The sequence below is a fragment of the Triturus cristatus genome, chromosome 2_2 (genome assembly GCF_964204655.1).
Source record: "Triturus cristatus chromosome 2_2, aTriCri1.1, whole genome shotgun sequence".
NCBI classification, from domain to species: Eukaryota; Metazoa; Chordata; class Amphibia; order Caudata; family Salamandridae; genus Triturus; species Triturus cristatus.
Genome location: NC_140582.1, coordinates 378,777,849 through 378,794,761, shown reverse-complemented (window position 1 = coordinate 378,794,761; position 16,913 = coordinate 378,777,849).

Here is a 16,913-nt window from a genome sequence, read left to right as displayed (position 1 = left end):
TGTGACCCTGCCAATAAAAAGCACGTGCTGGATGCCATTCCCACTCTGTAACTGGGTTTCTTCGTGTGGGTATCATTTCTGCCTGAGGGCCTAGGGCCCGGGCACAGGACATTGCCCGGTGCCGGGGGTGACATGATGGTGTCCGCACCACGGGACTCAATCATAAAGGGGCCATGGCTTGCGGTGCACAGACATGGTGGCACTGGATACACTGTGGCAGGCACAGGCACACCGCCACAGGATGGTGTCTTTGGGTGCACTGAGGTAGGGGTACCTCTAGTGCTGAGCGGGTGTGCACTGATATGTTCTCTGTTATAGCGAAATCAAGACCCAGAATCAAGTGTGTGACCTGGTGCCTGCGGTGCAGGGCTGCATGATGTGGAGGGTGCCATGGTTGCAGGCCCCGGGTTTGGAGCTCCCAGCGGCACATGGTGGGCCCTCTTACATGCCAGTGGAGGAAGGTGAGCAGGGAGGCCTGGTTGCGCAGGGGCGGCGGGAGGGGCTGGGATGTAGCAGCCTGTGTGCGCAGGGGTGAGCAAGCGCGGATGGCCTGTGCTACTGTATGGACTCTGCCATTCATGTCTCTGGCAACTGTTTCAGATGAGGGACATCGGGGACTGCAGTGTGTACCGGCACCTGGTTGGAGACACACCGGTGGCTACAGGTGAGCAGTGAGGCCTGGGATGCAGTGTCGGCACTCTCTCTCCCTCTCTTTCTCTCTCCCTCTCTTTCTCTCTCCCTCTCTTTCCCTCTCCGGCTCTCTCCCTCTCTTTCTCTCTCCCTCTCTTTCATTCCCTCTCTCTCTTGAGGTTCTGGACTTTTAAGAGTCCAGAGGTGTCAGGGAAACAACACCCGAAGACCCCTGAGTTCCTCCTGTCCCGGTGCACAAATAAACAGAGACACGGGCTTCTCGATGGCGGCGTCAAAGACCAAGGTTTATTTACTGCAGGGACACAGAAATCATAGGAACCACACAGAGGCAGAATCTACGAGACTGTTCAAATTGCATTAAGTGGGTTACTCTTTAAATACACGCAAAATGTCTTTAGGCTACATTACACGAATATTTCTCATGCCCAACCCGGTATGCCAAACAAACAGTAAATTTGACATCAAACAATAATTAGTCGCAGGTTTTCGGTATTCGATCAGGTCCTCTCGACAGTTTTCCATTCGTTGCCCGATCCTCCCCATCATAAAAATCGTAACCTCCCCATTGTAAAAGCCCAGAAGGTAAGGAGCAGAGCTAGGTGCAAAGGATTGAAATGTAGGATAAGAGGTGTTTATGGATCATAAACGGGCATGGCTACCGTCTTCGGCCTTTCAGTCAGGACAACGGACACGAGAACCAGTATAGCAGGAGTGGCCTCAGGCAAGGGAGGTAGCTTGACTCTGCCTCGTCATGCAGCGTCAGCCTTTCTCGGGCTCGAGCTTACGTGTCCTTAACAAGGTGACTCTGCCGGGGTCATCGTCCGTTCATTGACTATGTGAGGGCAAGAAACAAGATGGATGCCGTAACTAAAATGGATGCCACGACTTTACCACAGAGTTCCCTATTTCTCAGTGAATTCATGCTAGTTGCGTAGCGAAAACACTGTCATGTATGCAATGGATCATTTGCGGTTCATTGGCACCAAAATCGTGTCAGTACTACGATACCGAATTCACGGGTTCGGATCGCTACAGAACCTCAGACCGTCCTTTTGCCCTTACATAGGCAATAACTCACTCTAAGTCAGAGTCCATCTCTATGTTCATCAGGTCACTGATATGTTGTTGGAGCATTACTCTATCCCGTGGCGTATCTCTAAAAACAGGTGGTCTTCTTACGCATGTAGAAATGCAGAGATTACATAAGGCAGGACCACACTGAACAATGAGACAGCACAAAAATAAAAATACTAATGCAACACCAGTGACTATCAGAACCTTCCATCCCCACGCAGACAACAGGCTCCAGAACCATCCCATTAATGACCAGTCACCTTCCTCTACATGAATAGAGTCAGAAATCTTATGTAACTTAGAGATGGCCTTGTACACCGTTGGCGCATTATCTGGAATAAAAACGCAGCAACTTGATTGGATCATCTTACATACTCCACCTCGATCTGCAAGTAACACGTCAAGGACCATACGGTTCTGTAACGTCATGAGGCGATCCGCTTGAAGCTCAGCTGTCAGGTTACTAAGAGCACCCGCCGTTTCAGTGATAGTGGATTCAACTACCCGTGTTAGTTGACGTAAGCTTCTACTGTTGGCCATAGGCCCCCAGAATGGAAGGAAACCCTTGAAAAAGTCTCCTGCCTCTTGGCCAGCAGTATCTTCTTTACTGAAAACACCTCTCACAACTCTAGTTTTGTGATAGTCCGGTGCAGCAGTATATGTCGGAGGTAACAGTTGAGCGATATAACATGAGCCTGAGAAGTCAGCAGGCAGCCATGTGTATGCTCTGTCTTGGCAAACAAAATAGGTACCCTTAGCAGCTAAGAATGCCGGGGAAGACTGTGACGGAAAAACATATGTTTCGATACAGTCACTCTTCCCTAGTCGAGCTTTCGGATTCCTCCCATTTCCTTGCAAACAGACCTGACCTTGGTGGGGTACGACCCAGATCGGAGTTGAGCTCTTACGTTTGTTCTCACCCAGAGTAATGCCATATTCCGTAACATTCCAACCCATGTAAACTCGCAATTCATCCTTGGGAATGAACGGAGTATTATTGACATCTCTCACCATGTCAGTGATTCCTTTTACCAAGGCTCTATTAGCAGAGTTATACCGGGTGGAACGCGGAGGTCGTGGAGGATAGGTCTCTAGGGCATAAGCGAACATCGTCTGAAATGCCCAGAATGATCCATTATAACTAAAAGGCAGGACCAGATAGGGGATGCCCTTGTCCATGGTATGTGGTATCAAACCACACACCCAGCAGTTTGTTGTATTAACCACTAGTTGATGTTGGTGCAAGAGTTGAATGAAAGTGTTATTTATAAACTCAGAGCGTCGAGCTTGCTCGTGGGCAGGAAAAGGATGAAAAGAATGAAGAGAAACAACAGTCGGAGAAACAGGAGCATGGGGAGATACTGTAGATGCAACAGGTGTAAAGATCAACTGAATACCAAAAATAATTCCGCCTACCAAAGTTATTAAAACAATTAGAAGTGTCAGAGTACATTGCATTAGAAAACATTTGCTATACAATATGTCATATAGCTTTGTCTTGTGCACATTTATGACATTAACCCGTCGTAATTCAGGAAGCTCCATCTTCTACAACCGTTCGCAACGGATGGTTTGTACCTGTTAAAAACTTGCCTCTGTTTATCCTGGGAGTTCCCAAGACAAACAGAAGAAACCGACCTAGTGTCTGATTCCCTGCAAATTAAAACAAGGCACACGTTACGACCCTACGGTAACCCAGATGGCAAGGTGAGAGAAACAATAAAAAAAACAAAAAGATAAAAAAAATTTGAGCAAACTTCCTGACTGAATGGAATGCAGTAAGATCAAAACAGTTTTCAAACAGAATGGTAATTATGCAATGTCATTAGTTCATAACATGAGAACGTAGATTATATCTGTACTTTCCGGGTCTTGTCTGGTCTTGAAATAGCTGGTCTACAGGTGCGGAAATGTTCGACTCCACAGGTGACAAATGTTCACTTTGTACAGTACTTGGTTCGGGATTCAAAGGAGTGGTTCCTGCTGGGGTGTCAAAGTTCTGTGTTTCCGTTCGTGGGTGGTCCGTTATGTACTCTGCATCACTGAAAGGGATGTGCCTAGGAACAGGTTCTGTCTCGGATGCACCAATTCCCTGTCTAACCCAGTTATCATAGGGGAGTGGAAGGGGGACACGCTTCGTATGGCTGGCGTGCACCCAGTTTTTCCTTCCAGCTAGGCGTACTGCAGTTCTTGTTGTGAGGAGGACTTGGAACGGACCCACGAATCTTGGCTGGAGGTTCCGAGTACGTTCAAAGTTCCGAACTACCACTTGGTCGCCTGGTTTCAACGTGTGGCCTGGACTCTCCGGCAGTTTAGGCAAGGATTTGAATACCTGTTGATGAATAAGGCTCAATTTAGCAGTCAGATCATGAAGGTAATCAATCAACATTGGGTATTCAATCTGTTTGAATTCCTTTGGCCTAGGGACTCCCCAAACATTAGCAGGGCGGCCGAACACAATCTCATATGGGCTAAGCCCTACTCGAGAGTGTACAGTCGCTCTGGTGGACAGTAAAGCTAAAGGCAGTGCGTCTGGCCAAGAGAGACCAGTGGAAGCTTGAATTTTCGCAAGTTTCAGCTTCAGGGTGCCATTGTACCCTTCAACCAAACCCGCTGATTGTGGGTGATTCGCACTGTGGTATTTTTGGGAAATACCCAGACCCGCACACACACTCTTCATAACTTTCCCTACAAACTCACTTCCATTGTCCGACCAAACAATCCGTGGCATACCATACCTGGGGAAGTATTCTTTTAGGAGGATTTTGGCAGTGGACATAGCAGTGTTGTCCTTTAACGGATATGCCTCAATCCATCTTGAGAAGGCACAGACTACCACTAGGACGTATTTGAGATTGTTACATCTATCCATGTGGATATAATCCAACTGAATCACTTCAAAGGGACAAGAAGGGGGAGCAAAATGGCCAGTTGGGGTTGGGGTTCCCTTGCCAGGATTATGCATCAGGCATACCATACAATTTTTCACCACTCTTTCTGCACACTTAGTAATTCCATCGTTCTTCCATACTGGAGCTAACATTTTACAGATCCCTTTCGAACTGATGTGTGCCGCTCCATGCGCCATCGTAACTACTGCAAGTACATACGCATCAGGTAACATCCAACGCTGCTGCTCAGACAAATCGACCCAACATCCACTTGAATCCATTTTACCCGTTTTCTCCTTCCATTCATTCTTCTCATTTTCAGTTGCTTCATTCTGGATTGCCTTCACACTTTCAATCGTATTCTCACACATCCCTGATTCAGCAATCCATCTTGCAGACGTTGCAACATACATTCGGCTCGTCATGTTCTTGGCCGTCTCTTTGGTGACCTCATCAGCAAACGCATTCCCACGGCCAACATCATCCGTAATCTTCCGATGTGCACTGCACTTCACAATTGCAACTTCATTCGGTAGAGTCAGGGATTCCAATAGATCGCTGACTAACTGTCCATGTTGGATCTTAGTCCCATGGGACGTGAGAAAACCTCTTTCTCTCCAGAGACGCCCAAAATTGTGGGCAACGCCGAAGGCGTATTGGCTATCAGTAAACACATTCACTCTCTTTCCCTCAGCTAAAACACACGCTCTTGTTAGTGCAATTAATTCTGCAGCTTGGGCAGAATTCTGACTTATTCTTGCAGTCTCAACAATCGTACTCAAAGTCGTAACTGCATACGCGGCCGTCATATCACCATTCTGTAGCTTATAACAAGATCCATCGACATATAAAGTGCCGTCTGGATCTAGTAACGGAGTGTCTTTTAAATCAATCCTACTTTTTGTTTCTTCCTCAGTTCTGAAACAACAATCATGGGGCTCTGAATCACTCGACTCCTGAGTAGTCGGCAACAGTGTTGCTGGATTCAATATGTTGCATCGCTTGATCTGAATATGACTTGCCAAAAGCGTCAGCTCATAGCCTGATAGTCTAGCACTGGTGAGGTGCTGAGTTTTCGTTCGATTCATGAGTGTATCCACAGCATGTGGAACCATGACTACTAACATGTTGTTCATGACTAGTCCAGCAGACTGTCGAATAGACACTGCAGCTGCTGCTGTAGCTCTCAAACAACTTGGCAACGCTCTGGCTACCGGATCTAATGTGGATGAGAAATATGCACAAGGCCGCTGTTTGTCACCAAATTGTTGCGTTAATACACTCAATGCACAACCTTCTCTTTCATGGACATATAAAGTAAATGGCTTACTGTAGTCAGGAGTACCCAACACAGGATCTGAACACAGTGCATCACGTAAGTCAGAGAAGCTCTGCTGACATTCATCAGACCATGGCAAAGGGCTTGGAACACCTTTTCCAGTCAGGGCTACCAATGGTTTCGCCATGAGAGAAAAATTTGGGATCCATTGCCTACAGTATGACGTAATACCCAAAAACGCACGCACTTCTCTTTGTGTGCTTGGTACAGTCATCTGTGAAATTGCTTTGATTCTCTCTGGGGTCAACCTTCTTCCCTCCTTTGACAAAAGATGACCTAAGTAGGTCACTTCTTGGCAACAATATTGCAGTTTAGAAGGTGACACCTTGTGATGTAAGTCTGACAAATGACGTAATAAAGAAATTGTAGCTGATTTGCAAGTTTCCTTGTAATCAGCAGCCAGTAAAAGATCGTCTACGTATTGGATCAGAGCAACACCATGAGGAAGTACAAGGGCATCTAATTGACTCTTCAATGCTTGGCTGTAAATTGAAGGGCTTTCACAATAACCTTGTGGAGCGCGTTTGAACCTGAAGCTGCGACCTCCTAAGGAGAAACCAAATATGTCTCTACTTTCCTCGGCTATGGGAATGCTGAAAAAGGCATTTTTCAAGTCGATCACTGTAAACCATGAAGCTGAGGCAGGAATCAACGTCAGTAATGCAGTGATATCTGGGACTACAGGAAACTGTGGAATCACTATTTTGTTAACTTCTCTGAGGTCAATCACAAACCTGTAAATTGGAGGTTTGGAAGGGTCAGTACGTTTCAAAATCGGCAGAACAGGACTATTGCAGACGTTCCCTCTAGTTTCCTCAATCACATCTTTCTGTATTAAGTCTTTCACAATCAATAAGAGTGCTCGTTCACCTTCATTCGAAATCCGATACTGTGGGATTCGTGGGAATTTAACATTAGCTTTCAGACTTACCACATAAGGGGGAATTTCCAAGAGGCCTACATCGTTAGAACCAGTCGCCCAAAGAGTATCAGGGAGAGAACGCAGCTCCAGTGGGAGCTTATCCATCGCCATATACATTGGAGAAATGACTCTTTTGCCTAATGTGAGCTGTACTCCTGAGGGGGAACAGTACAGTGTCGCGTGCAGGCGTTTCAACAGATCTAAACCAAGCAGATTCTCATTACAACCGGTTGTTAAGATAAGGGGTGCTTCTAGTTCGCATGGCCCAACAGATATTGACAAAGGACTAGAAACAGGATTGTGAACAGGGGCACCTGAGAATCCTACCGAAGTGTTCGTTAAGCCAGACAAAGGTGCGCCAGGGAGTTTCGCATGCATAATTGAACTTTTTGCCGCACCAGTATCCAACAGAAACGGTTCGACCACGCCTGAGGTAACTACTGCGACATAAGGTCCACTCTGATCAACTGGAACTGATACTACTCCCTCTCTTTGTCTGCGGCTGTCCTAGTGCTCGCTTCTTTGAATCTCCTCATTATTATCATAGTAATCTTCAACATGATACTGTGGAGATCTACCTGTTTGCGCAGATTGTGCATTTCGCTGATCGAAATAATTCGATTGGCGATCGGCCTGTGGTGTCATCGTACCACGTCCTCTACCTCTAGGAGCTTGCATAAACCCAACATTACCTCTCTGAGCTGGGACACCACTAGTTTGTGGGTGCAGTACTGGACACTCATTCTTATAGTGACCCTCCTTTTTACAATAGGCACACTGATTCCATGCTAACTGTTGTCGCGGAAAATTATAATTAAATCTTTGGGCCGTCCCTTGCTGGAATTGTGGCTGTTGCTGAAACTGGGGTCGCTGCTGTGAATCTGACTGATTCGATCGAGGCGGATACGCCTGTTGCAAAAGAACTTTAGTCTTTAAATCTTTTGTTTTCTTTTCTGACTTTTCCTTCTCTTCTTTCTCTCTATTCTCGTAATACTGAGCAGTTGCAAGTATCTGTGCTGTCGTCGACACTGCCCATGCACTTTCAGAATCCTTTAACTTGTTACTAAGCTCAGGTAGTAAATTAAACACGAACTTGTCAACAAACAATCTCTGGCCTCCCTCAGTACTCATATCTTGCCCACTGTGGTCTACGAAGGTCTCTTCAAATCTAGTAAAGAAGTCAGAGACGCTTTCGTCCTTCTTTTGCTTGCATGCCGATAATTTATCCCAATTGACTCGTAACGCTGGCATCAGCGTTTTCATCAGAGTAATTATTCTGCCTGGTAAAGCAGCAATCAGAGGTTCAGTATTAGCACCGCCAATTTGTTGCGCATCTGCCGCTATAATAGCTGCCCAATCACCTCCTAAGGCGACTGGGTGGTTCTCTTGCCGAATTTTAGCCCATATAGGCTGTGGCACCACATTACCAAATAGCATTTCAATGTCTGCTAAATTCATGACACACGCTTGAACTGTCTGCGTTAACTCTTTGTAATAACCAGCAGGATTTTTACGCGGGTCCGGTAACGCTTGTTTTACGGCTAATACTTCGGCCCGTTTCCAAGGGATGTGTATCCACACTCTCTGGAAATGTGCCGGAGGAGCTGCAATATTACGAGCCGCATCAGCTTGAACTGCATCACGCCATATCGGTGGAACTTTCCTCATCGAATATTGACCTCGTTTTTTCCTAGTAGTACTCGGTGAACCATCAGGGTCTCTTGTCGCTCGAAGAGGGGACTCATCCCTATAAGCTAAAATCAGTTCTATCGCTCCCCTTACTTCTGGACCTATTACCATTCCTGCGGCAAATTTCTGTTGAATATTTATCAGGTCAGAGGGGACGGAGTCTAAATCATCATCTTCCCATTCTTCACGCACAAGAGAACACATCACGTCAAAAACATAACGTTGAGTTGGTTCATTCCATTGCATAAAGGTATCTAACACTCTTCGTGCATCATACTTCGCAGCTTTTGACATCCACCTAAGAGCTGTCGAATCTAACGTGTCTCGTTCCTGGGGACCAGGAAACTGGCTACGTCTCTGTATAGAGTCAGAAACGGGGGTCTCAATTTAAGACCTGTAGAGAGGAGTTAAGATATTAGTTACAGAGTCGGTTAGTTTCCGACGAACGGAAAGCGGAGTCAGAATGTTCACAGGGTTCGGAGACAAAACAGCTGAAGCAGATGAAATAGTAAGGGTAGGAGTAGCAGGTAAAGCAGTTTGTGAAACGACAGGCAAAGGCGGAACGGGCGCCCCAGGAAGAGGGGGTGCCGAAGGAACATTAACCACGGGAAGGATAGGAGTTGGAATCAAAGGAAGTGGAGCAACTATTCCAGGCTGACCAGCAGCTGGCTGTACAACAGGTAGCAACTGTGGTACTGTAATACCCTGTGCATACGGTGGGGGTGAATTCAACAGGTAAGACAACAGAGGATCTTTTTCATGATCCTCCATCGGCTTGGTAGGACATGATGGCAATACAGGGTAACATTTATCAATTGCCAAATTATATTTTCTATTCGCCATCTCCATTGCTTTCTCAGTCTCGTTGACATGCAGCTGCCTAGCAGACTCCATTAAAGTCAACCCTTTCTCTTTCTGTTCTTTCTTTGTTTTCCTAATTTCTCTCTGTTTGGCTTCTTTGCGCCATACGCGAAAAGAATCAAACATTGCCGGCCGGGCTTTTTTCTTGAACAATTTCATTTCTAGATTGTCTAGTATTTCCGTTTCAAAGCTACCATGCGGTGGCCAACTAAGGACACCATCCTTTTTGGTATAACGGACCCATACTTCATTATACGTAATAGGACCAACACCATGTTTACAATAGAGCTCATATGTAGGAGTTCCAATCGGAGGAACCAAACACGAATCCTCCAACCGGGAATCCTCGTTGCAACGTAACCAGGACAAAAAACAGTTACTACTGGTAGTCATGACAACAAAGACAAATTCCAACCAAAATGCGCAGAGAACTTAGGCTTACCAAAATGAACCAATACCAAAACAAAGATTATCTAAACAAGAGCAACCAATGATAATCTACGAATTAAACCAAAGCAACAAGGAACAACCAAACTGAGCGTAACCCACTTAATACTTAACTGAAATGTGGAAGACGTCACCAAGGAGAACCCGTCTACGTCTCGCCGTACTAAGGTCTGCACCTCGGGTCCAAGACAGGGCGACAGTCAAGGCAGCGGTCCTCTGTAGCCGTCTGGGAACGGGAACCCTCGTGGAAGAGATCGTCGGGCCACTTTTACGACATGCAGGGATCGATGAAGCGGGGTACCTCCCTCCGGAATCTTCACACGAAACTTCTCGAACTTTTCAGGCTTTGGACCGGTACCGGATGACGTCGCCCCACGTTGGGCGCCAATATGAGGTTCTGGACTTTTAAGAGTCCAGAGGTGTCAGGGAAACAACACCCGAAGACCCCTGAGTTCCTCCTGTCCCGGTGCACAAATAAACAGAGACACGGGCTTCTCGATGGCGGCGTCAAAGACCAAGGTTTATTTACTGCAGGGACACAGAAATCATAGGAACCACACAGAGGCAGAATCTACGAGACTGTTCAAATTGCATTAAGTGGGTTACTCTTTAAATACACGCAAAATGTCTTTAGGCTACATTACACGAATATTTCTCATGCCCAACCCGGTATCCCAAACAAACAGTAAATTTGACATCAAACAATAATTAGTCGCAGGTTTTCGGTATTCGATCAGGTCCTCTTGACAGTTTTCCATTCGTTGCCCGATCCTCCCCATCATAAAAATCGTAACCTCCCCATTGTAAAAGCCCAGAAGGTAAGGAGCAGAGCCAGGTGCAAAGGATTGAAATGTAGGATAAGAGGTGTTTATGGATCATAAACGGGCATGGCTACCGTCTTCGGCCTTTCAGTCAGGACAACGGACACGAGAACCAGTATAGCAGGAGTGGCCTCAGGCAAGGGAGGTAGCTTGACTCTGCCTCGTCATGCAGCGTCAGCCTTTCTCGGGCTCGAGCTTACGTGTCCTTAACAAGGTGACTCTGCCGGGGTCATCGTCCGTTCATTGACTATGTGAGGGCAAGAAACAAGATGGATGCCGTAACTAAAATGGATGCCACGACTTTACCACAGAGTGCCCTATTTCTCAGTGAATTCATGCTAGTTGCGTAGCGAAAACACTGTCATGTATGCAATGGATCATTTGCGGTTCATTGGCACCAAAATCGTGTCAGTACTACGATACCGAATTCACGGGTTCGGATCGCTACAGAACCTCACTCTCCCTCTCTTTCTCTCTCCTTCTCTTTCTCTCTCCTTCTCTATCCCTCTCTTTCTCTCTCCCTCTCTTTCTCTCGCCCTCTCTTTCATTCCCTCTCTTTCTCCCTCTCTTTAGCTCTCTCTTTCTCTCACTCTACTTTGATGGGCACAATGCACACCTTCTTATCTGTATTTCTGTCTTGCAGGCTGTTACTTACAGAATGCCCAGAGAAGACCCGCCGTGCCTCTTCAAGATTGTTGTTTGCTGTTTAATCTGTTATAAAGTTTTTATTTCGACTATATGATTTGAATGTATGATTTCCATTTTTGGGGTCACACCTGTATGTTAGGGGTTGTGATTGTGCAACATCAGACGATTTGTTTGGTTCATGGTTTTGTGGTGTTGATGTGCATTCTCTTTGTCCAAAGGGAGGGAGGGGCGGGTGGTGGGGTCCTGGGGGTGGTGGCGGTGGGTGTTGTTGCCCTATTGGGGCTTCTGGCTGCGTGTTCAGTTACTAGGGGGCATCTGTTGTTCTTCATGTTTGAATATGGGCTGCGCTCCATTGGCTGCTGCCGACTGTTGTCCGACTTTACACCAGGTCAAAGCAGATGTTAGTTTCCTGCTGCTAACGCGCCTTATCGCCTGTTTTGGTATTTTATCACCGATCTGGCTATCCGTTGAGAATGTTGCGGAGTGGTGTTGTTGCGGCTTTTTGCTCGGGAACCCCTACTCTGCATTTCATCAGCGATAGGTGCCGCGGTCATCCGTGGCGATGTTTTTTGAGGTTGCTATCGCCGGAAAACTGGTGATATTGGCTGTTAGCACCAGCTTGTGAATGGGGCAATAAATTTATCGCGACTTTGGCTGCGCTAAAGTGCCAATAACTCAGCGATAGTTCCTTGAGAATATGCCCCTTATAGTTTTGCTTTTCTCACAATTAAGTCTGGATCTCAAGTCCTAGAAGACCAGGAATACAGGAATTGGGTACTTGTGCATTTCAGTCATAGAACACCCTGAGAGTTGCAAGAGATGAGCTTCTCTTAAAGCTCAAAGCATTGTGTGAATGACAAACAGTGCCAGATCCGACAAGGTGTTTGATGTAAGGAGCATCCCCATGGCATTAGATGTTGATTCGCCATTACCTGGTTAAAGACACTTTTCCTGTCCCCACTACCCCAAAGAGATCAGGTTTGGGTTTTACTCCCAATCTGCACATCTCAAGGGGAGGAAAAACAGCTTGCTACCAGAAGTAGCTGCATAAAAATAATTTGAGTGGGGGTAGTGTGCCATGGTATCAGGTCTAATATCCCCATCCCCTTTTAGACATGGCATCCTTGGTGTGCTTTCCCCTGACTTCTGCCTTTAGACCTCCTGTTTTGCTGACTTCATATTTGCTTGGCTTTAACATTTTGAGCACTTTACCTCAGCTGAGCAGTCCTAAAAAGCCTGTGTTCTTTCCATAAGAATATGGTAACTTTTGCTTATCTATTGGCTTAGCCAACATCGGCATATTTAATTTACTTATAGGTCCCTAGTAAAGTGCACTATAGGTGCCCAGGGCCTGTAAATTAAATGCTACTGGTAGGCCTGCAACACTGATTGTGTCACCCACTTAAGTAGCTCTTTAAACATGTCTCAGGCATGCCGTTGCAGAGCCTGTGTGTGCAATGTCAACCTAGCAACATAACCCTCTTGCGAAGCCCAAACCTTCAATTTTTCACTAATACAGATAAGTTGCCCCTAAGTTAGGCCACAGGCAGCCTTACTGGCAGGGTGCAGTGTATTTAAAAAGCTGGACATATACATTTAAGTTTTACATGTCCAGGACGTGAAAAACTCTTACATTTGTTTTCCATTACTGCAGGGCATATCTCGCCTCGCAGGTTAACATTGGGATTACCTTATTATATTTTATGAGTTTCATTGGGAAAAGATACTTAGGAACTCATTAGGATGGAGGAAGGACCACCACCACCAGCCATGCGGTGGCGGTCCTTCCGTACGCTGACCGGGGGGGTATCTCACCAAGGCCGTGGCTGTTGCAAAGACAACTGCCATGGGACCGCCACAGGCAATCCTCAGGATTGCCTGGCAGAATGGTCTTCACTGGTAAAATGGCAGCGGTGCCTAGCAGGCACCGTCCGCCAAATTACAATGAAGGCTGGCGTGGATTAGGTTATGTTGGGGGAGGCAAGGGTGCACTTGGAGGACACCCATGGTACCCCCCTACATTTCACAGCACCGTGTGCTGTCTGCCAACTGCCAAGTAGTCCTAGTGTTTTAGATAAATGAATCACATGGGCTTGTGGATTACCGACAATGGCTCATTTACTGATTACGTTTCGGAAAATTAATGCAACTAGATATCAAGATTGTATATATATATAAAAAAAACTTTTAGAAAGTTGGCATTTTCTTACTTAACCATTATGTGCCTTCTGCCTATCTCTGAATAAACATCTGGAGTGGGTGACAGCTGGGCTTTGAGGGCATTCTCTTCAAACAGGCACACACAGTGGGTGCTTAGGTGGGACTGATGGGCCATCAACATCCTGATGGGTCCTCCTGGGCAGGATGGAAGGAAGGAGCTGACACTTGCACCTGAATGGGCTCTGCCTGTCCCCACACAAAGATCTACATACCCCCTGTAGTGAGTTTGGAGCCAGGGCAGGGAGGGCAGGGACACTGTACTCTTCAAAGGGTTCCCCTTTGAAGTCCCCCCCACTTCAAAGGCACAACTGGGTATAAGTGCTGGACCTAGGACACCACCACCTTAGTACACTTCTGGACCTGAGGACATTCTACAAGGAAGAATGAATACTGTGCTGCTGAAAGGACTGTCACTCTGCTGGACTTTGCTGGGCTCCGGCTTCGCTGTACCTGCCCTGCTACCTGCTGCCCTCCTTGCCTCAGAGTGAGATGGACTGGACCTGCATCACTACATCCCCAGAACCAAAGTGACTTCAAGGGATTGCTGGCTTGCCTCCTGTTCTGAAGTATCAGCGGCATCAAATGCTTCCAAAAGCTCTTCTACAGCCTCTGGACTCTGTCAACTGTGAGTCCTGCCCTGACTAGAGGTGCCAATCCACTCCTGGGCCCTTGGAAGTGGGTTTTCTGGCTGTTTGGTGCAAAAGTAATTCATTGCAGTTAATGAACCTATCAGACACTACGCATCCCTCCTGGACTCCAAAGAATTGCTGCTAATGACAAAGTCATTGCATCACTTGCTGCGCAGCTTGACAATAATGCATCACCTTCATCATAAAGGGTTCGCCGATAAAGCATCTCTGACTGTGTGGATCGGAACTGACACATTGCTTATATCCAGTTGGATTGACGACGATGCATCGCCTCCTCTGCCTCTTGCATCTGGACTTCGACGATAAGGTATCCTACATTCAAAAGTACTTTTTCAGTGGGTCAAGGTTGGTCCTTGTATCTGACTCATGCTCCATCGAGGTCGGCCTGAACTTTCGGATTCACCCTGGTCAAGCACAGCCAGATAGCCCCGGTTGGCTCCTTATGCTTTAAAGCACTATATTTGTGGATATTCTTTCAAAATTCATAACTACCGTTCTATTTATTGGATTTTTGTTGATTTGATCTTGTTTTGTTCAATAATTTAAGCTCTATTGTTCTATCAAGGTGAGGTATATTTGTGCATGTGGAGTTTTCTCAGTTTTACTGTTTTAAGTGTTGCACAATACTTTACACATTGCCTTTTAAGTTAAGCCTGCCAACTCTTTGCCAAGCTACCCAAGGGTGAGCACAGGTTAATTTATGGTGTGTAACTAACTTATCCTGACCAGGACTTTTGTCTCTACTTAGACACGGTGCACACCTCTGTCAACTAGAGACCCAAATTCTAACAGCCCCCATAACTCATTATTTCTGTCCCAATGGGGCTCATTGGTGGGTTTATCCCTAGTCTCTCCACCCCAGAAGAGAAGAAAGCCCATTAGCATTTTTTTTCACGAATGAGGTGACAGCATGTCCTGACATCAGCCACTCCCCCAGAATTTGTTTCCCAGCCAGTCTTTCTTATCCCCTTGTAAAAAGAATTATCAAATAGGTCCGGCCAAAACATCAAAACTATGCCTTAAAAACCCAAATCTCCTCCTGGATTGTATGGGTAATGACCAAAGTTTATGGGCCTGGAACAATCCCTGGGCATTTTAGACAGCTAGTGAACTAGGAAGATCCAGTGAAGTGTGACTTATGTGGGCCTCTTTGTGATTTGCTGCAATGAATGGCCTGAAACCATCAATGATATGTCCAATGAATCTCAAATTTCCTCTCACATACCACAGCGGATGGCTTCATCATGTCGGCCCAGGGTTGGCTGGCACCCAGGAAACTCCAGCAACCATGGGCATGCCCGACAGCTAGAGGCCAGTGAATTCCACAGTGAAGTGCCTGGGGAGGCTAGTCCAGGCTTCCCTGCCCAAAATGCCCTGCAAATGAAAACCATGCCTAACAAGTACAATTTATTTTCAATTTCATTGGAGATGGGAAAGTATTCGGGCCCATTGTCTACCTGCACCCAGGCAACCTTTCCAACATTAAGAATTTCTGACATCTAGAGACCCCAGTAAAATCCAGGCTGGTCTGGCTTGCATTGTACCATGTAAGTTTTCCTACCCAGAATGGCCTTCAAATGTCAAAGAATGAGTGTAAAAGAGTCAATTTCATCATATTTATGTATTTCTCTTTAATTCTTACTGTAAACAGTCAGATGTTCCCTTGCACTTACTGATAACTCTGGTATTAGTAACTCCAAGGGTAGGGTGTGTGTGGCAATTCAGCCTATTTACCAGACCACTCAAAATGTTCCAACACTGTTGCCAATGAATAGGGTAACCACTTGCATGGGTGAGTCTATTGCCCAGGACAAGCAAGTTCCAAAAAGGCAACAGTAGAATGGTCAGGAAAGTAGCTTGTAATCAGTCACTGGGATGTGCATAGCAGTGGTATGCTGTTTTGTTTTTTTCTTATAACCAGAGACCCGGTGAGGGGAGTCTAGGGTGGTGCAGCTTGCTTTGATCACATTAATTTTCCTTTGCAGAAAGCTAAGAAAATGGCAAACTTTCAATTAAATTTGAATTTCCTCTAATTTGTGTGATAGAAAATAATTAGATTTGCATGATATTGCAAATGTTCTACTGCCCTGCACTTGCACACTTCTCCTGAAAAAACAGTAGCCCATGTGAGCGGGTGAGCATATCACCCAGTACAGGTAAGACCCAAAAACATGAGCATGAAAAAGGTTTCAATCTCTGTTTCAAAAAACAGATTTTTTGGGATGTGGAAATCTGCAGTATTTAGAGTCAGGGTCAGTCAGCACCAATGGAAACCTACCAACCCAAGATATTTCTAAAAACTAGAGTCCAGAAGGATGGGTTGGATTACAAAGATGCCCGCCATTCTCTTGACAAGAATGCCCAGCAAATGTCAAGCTTTATTTCTGGAAAAAGAATCTTTTAGAAATTACCCATGGGAATGGCAGCAGTGTTTTGGCCACACGGTCCGCAGGATCCAAAGAAACCATACCAAACATGAACATTTGTAAAACAGGGTGCTACAGCTTGAGTGTAAGGTTCCCTTTTGCTTTTTCAACGCAATATATGGTCTTGTCAAGGTCTCAATACATTCCTCCCTGGCTCAACCCTTGGCAGCTAGCTGTAAGTAGGCCTGGGGTAAATTCCAGTTCCGCTCGCGGAAATTGCGATAATTTGACATTTTCGCGCTCTGCGGAGAGCGCGAAAATGTAAAAATTTCCG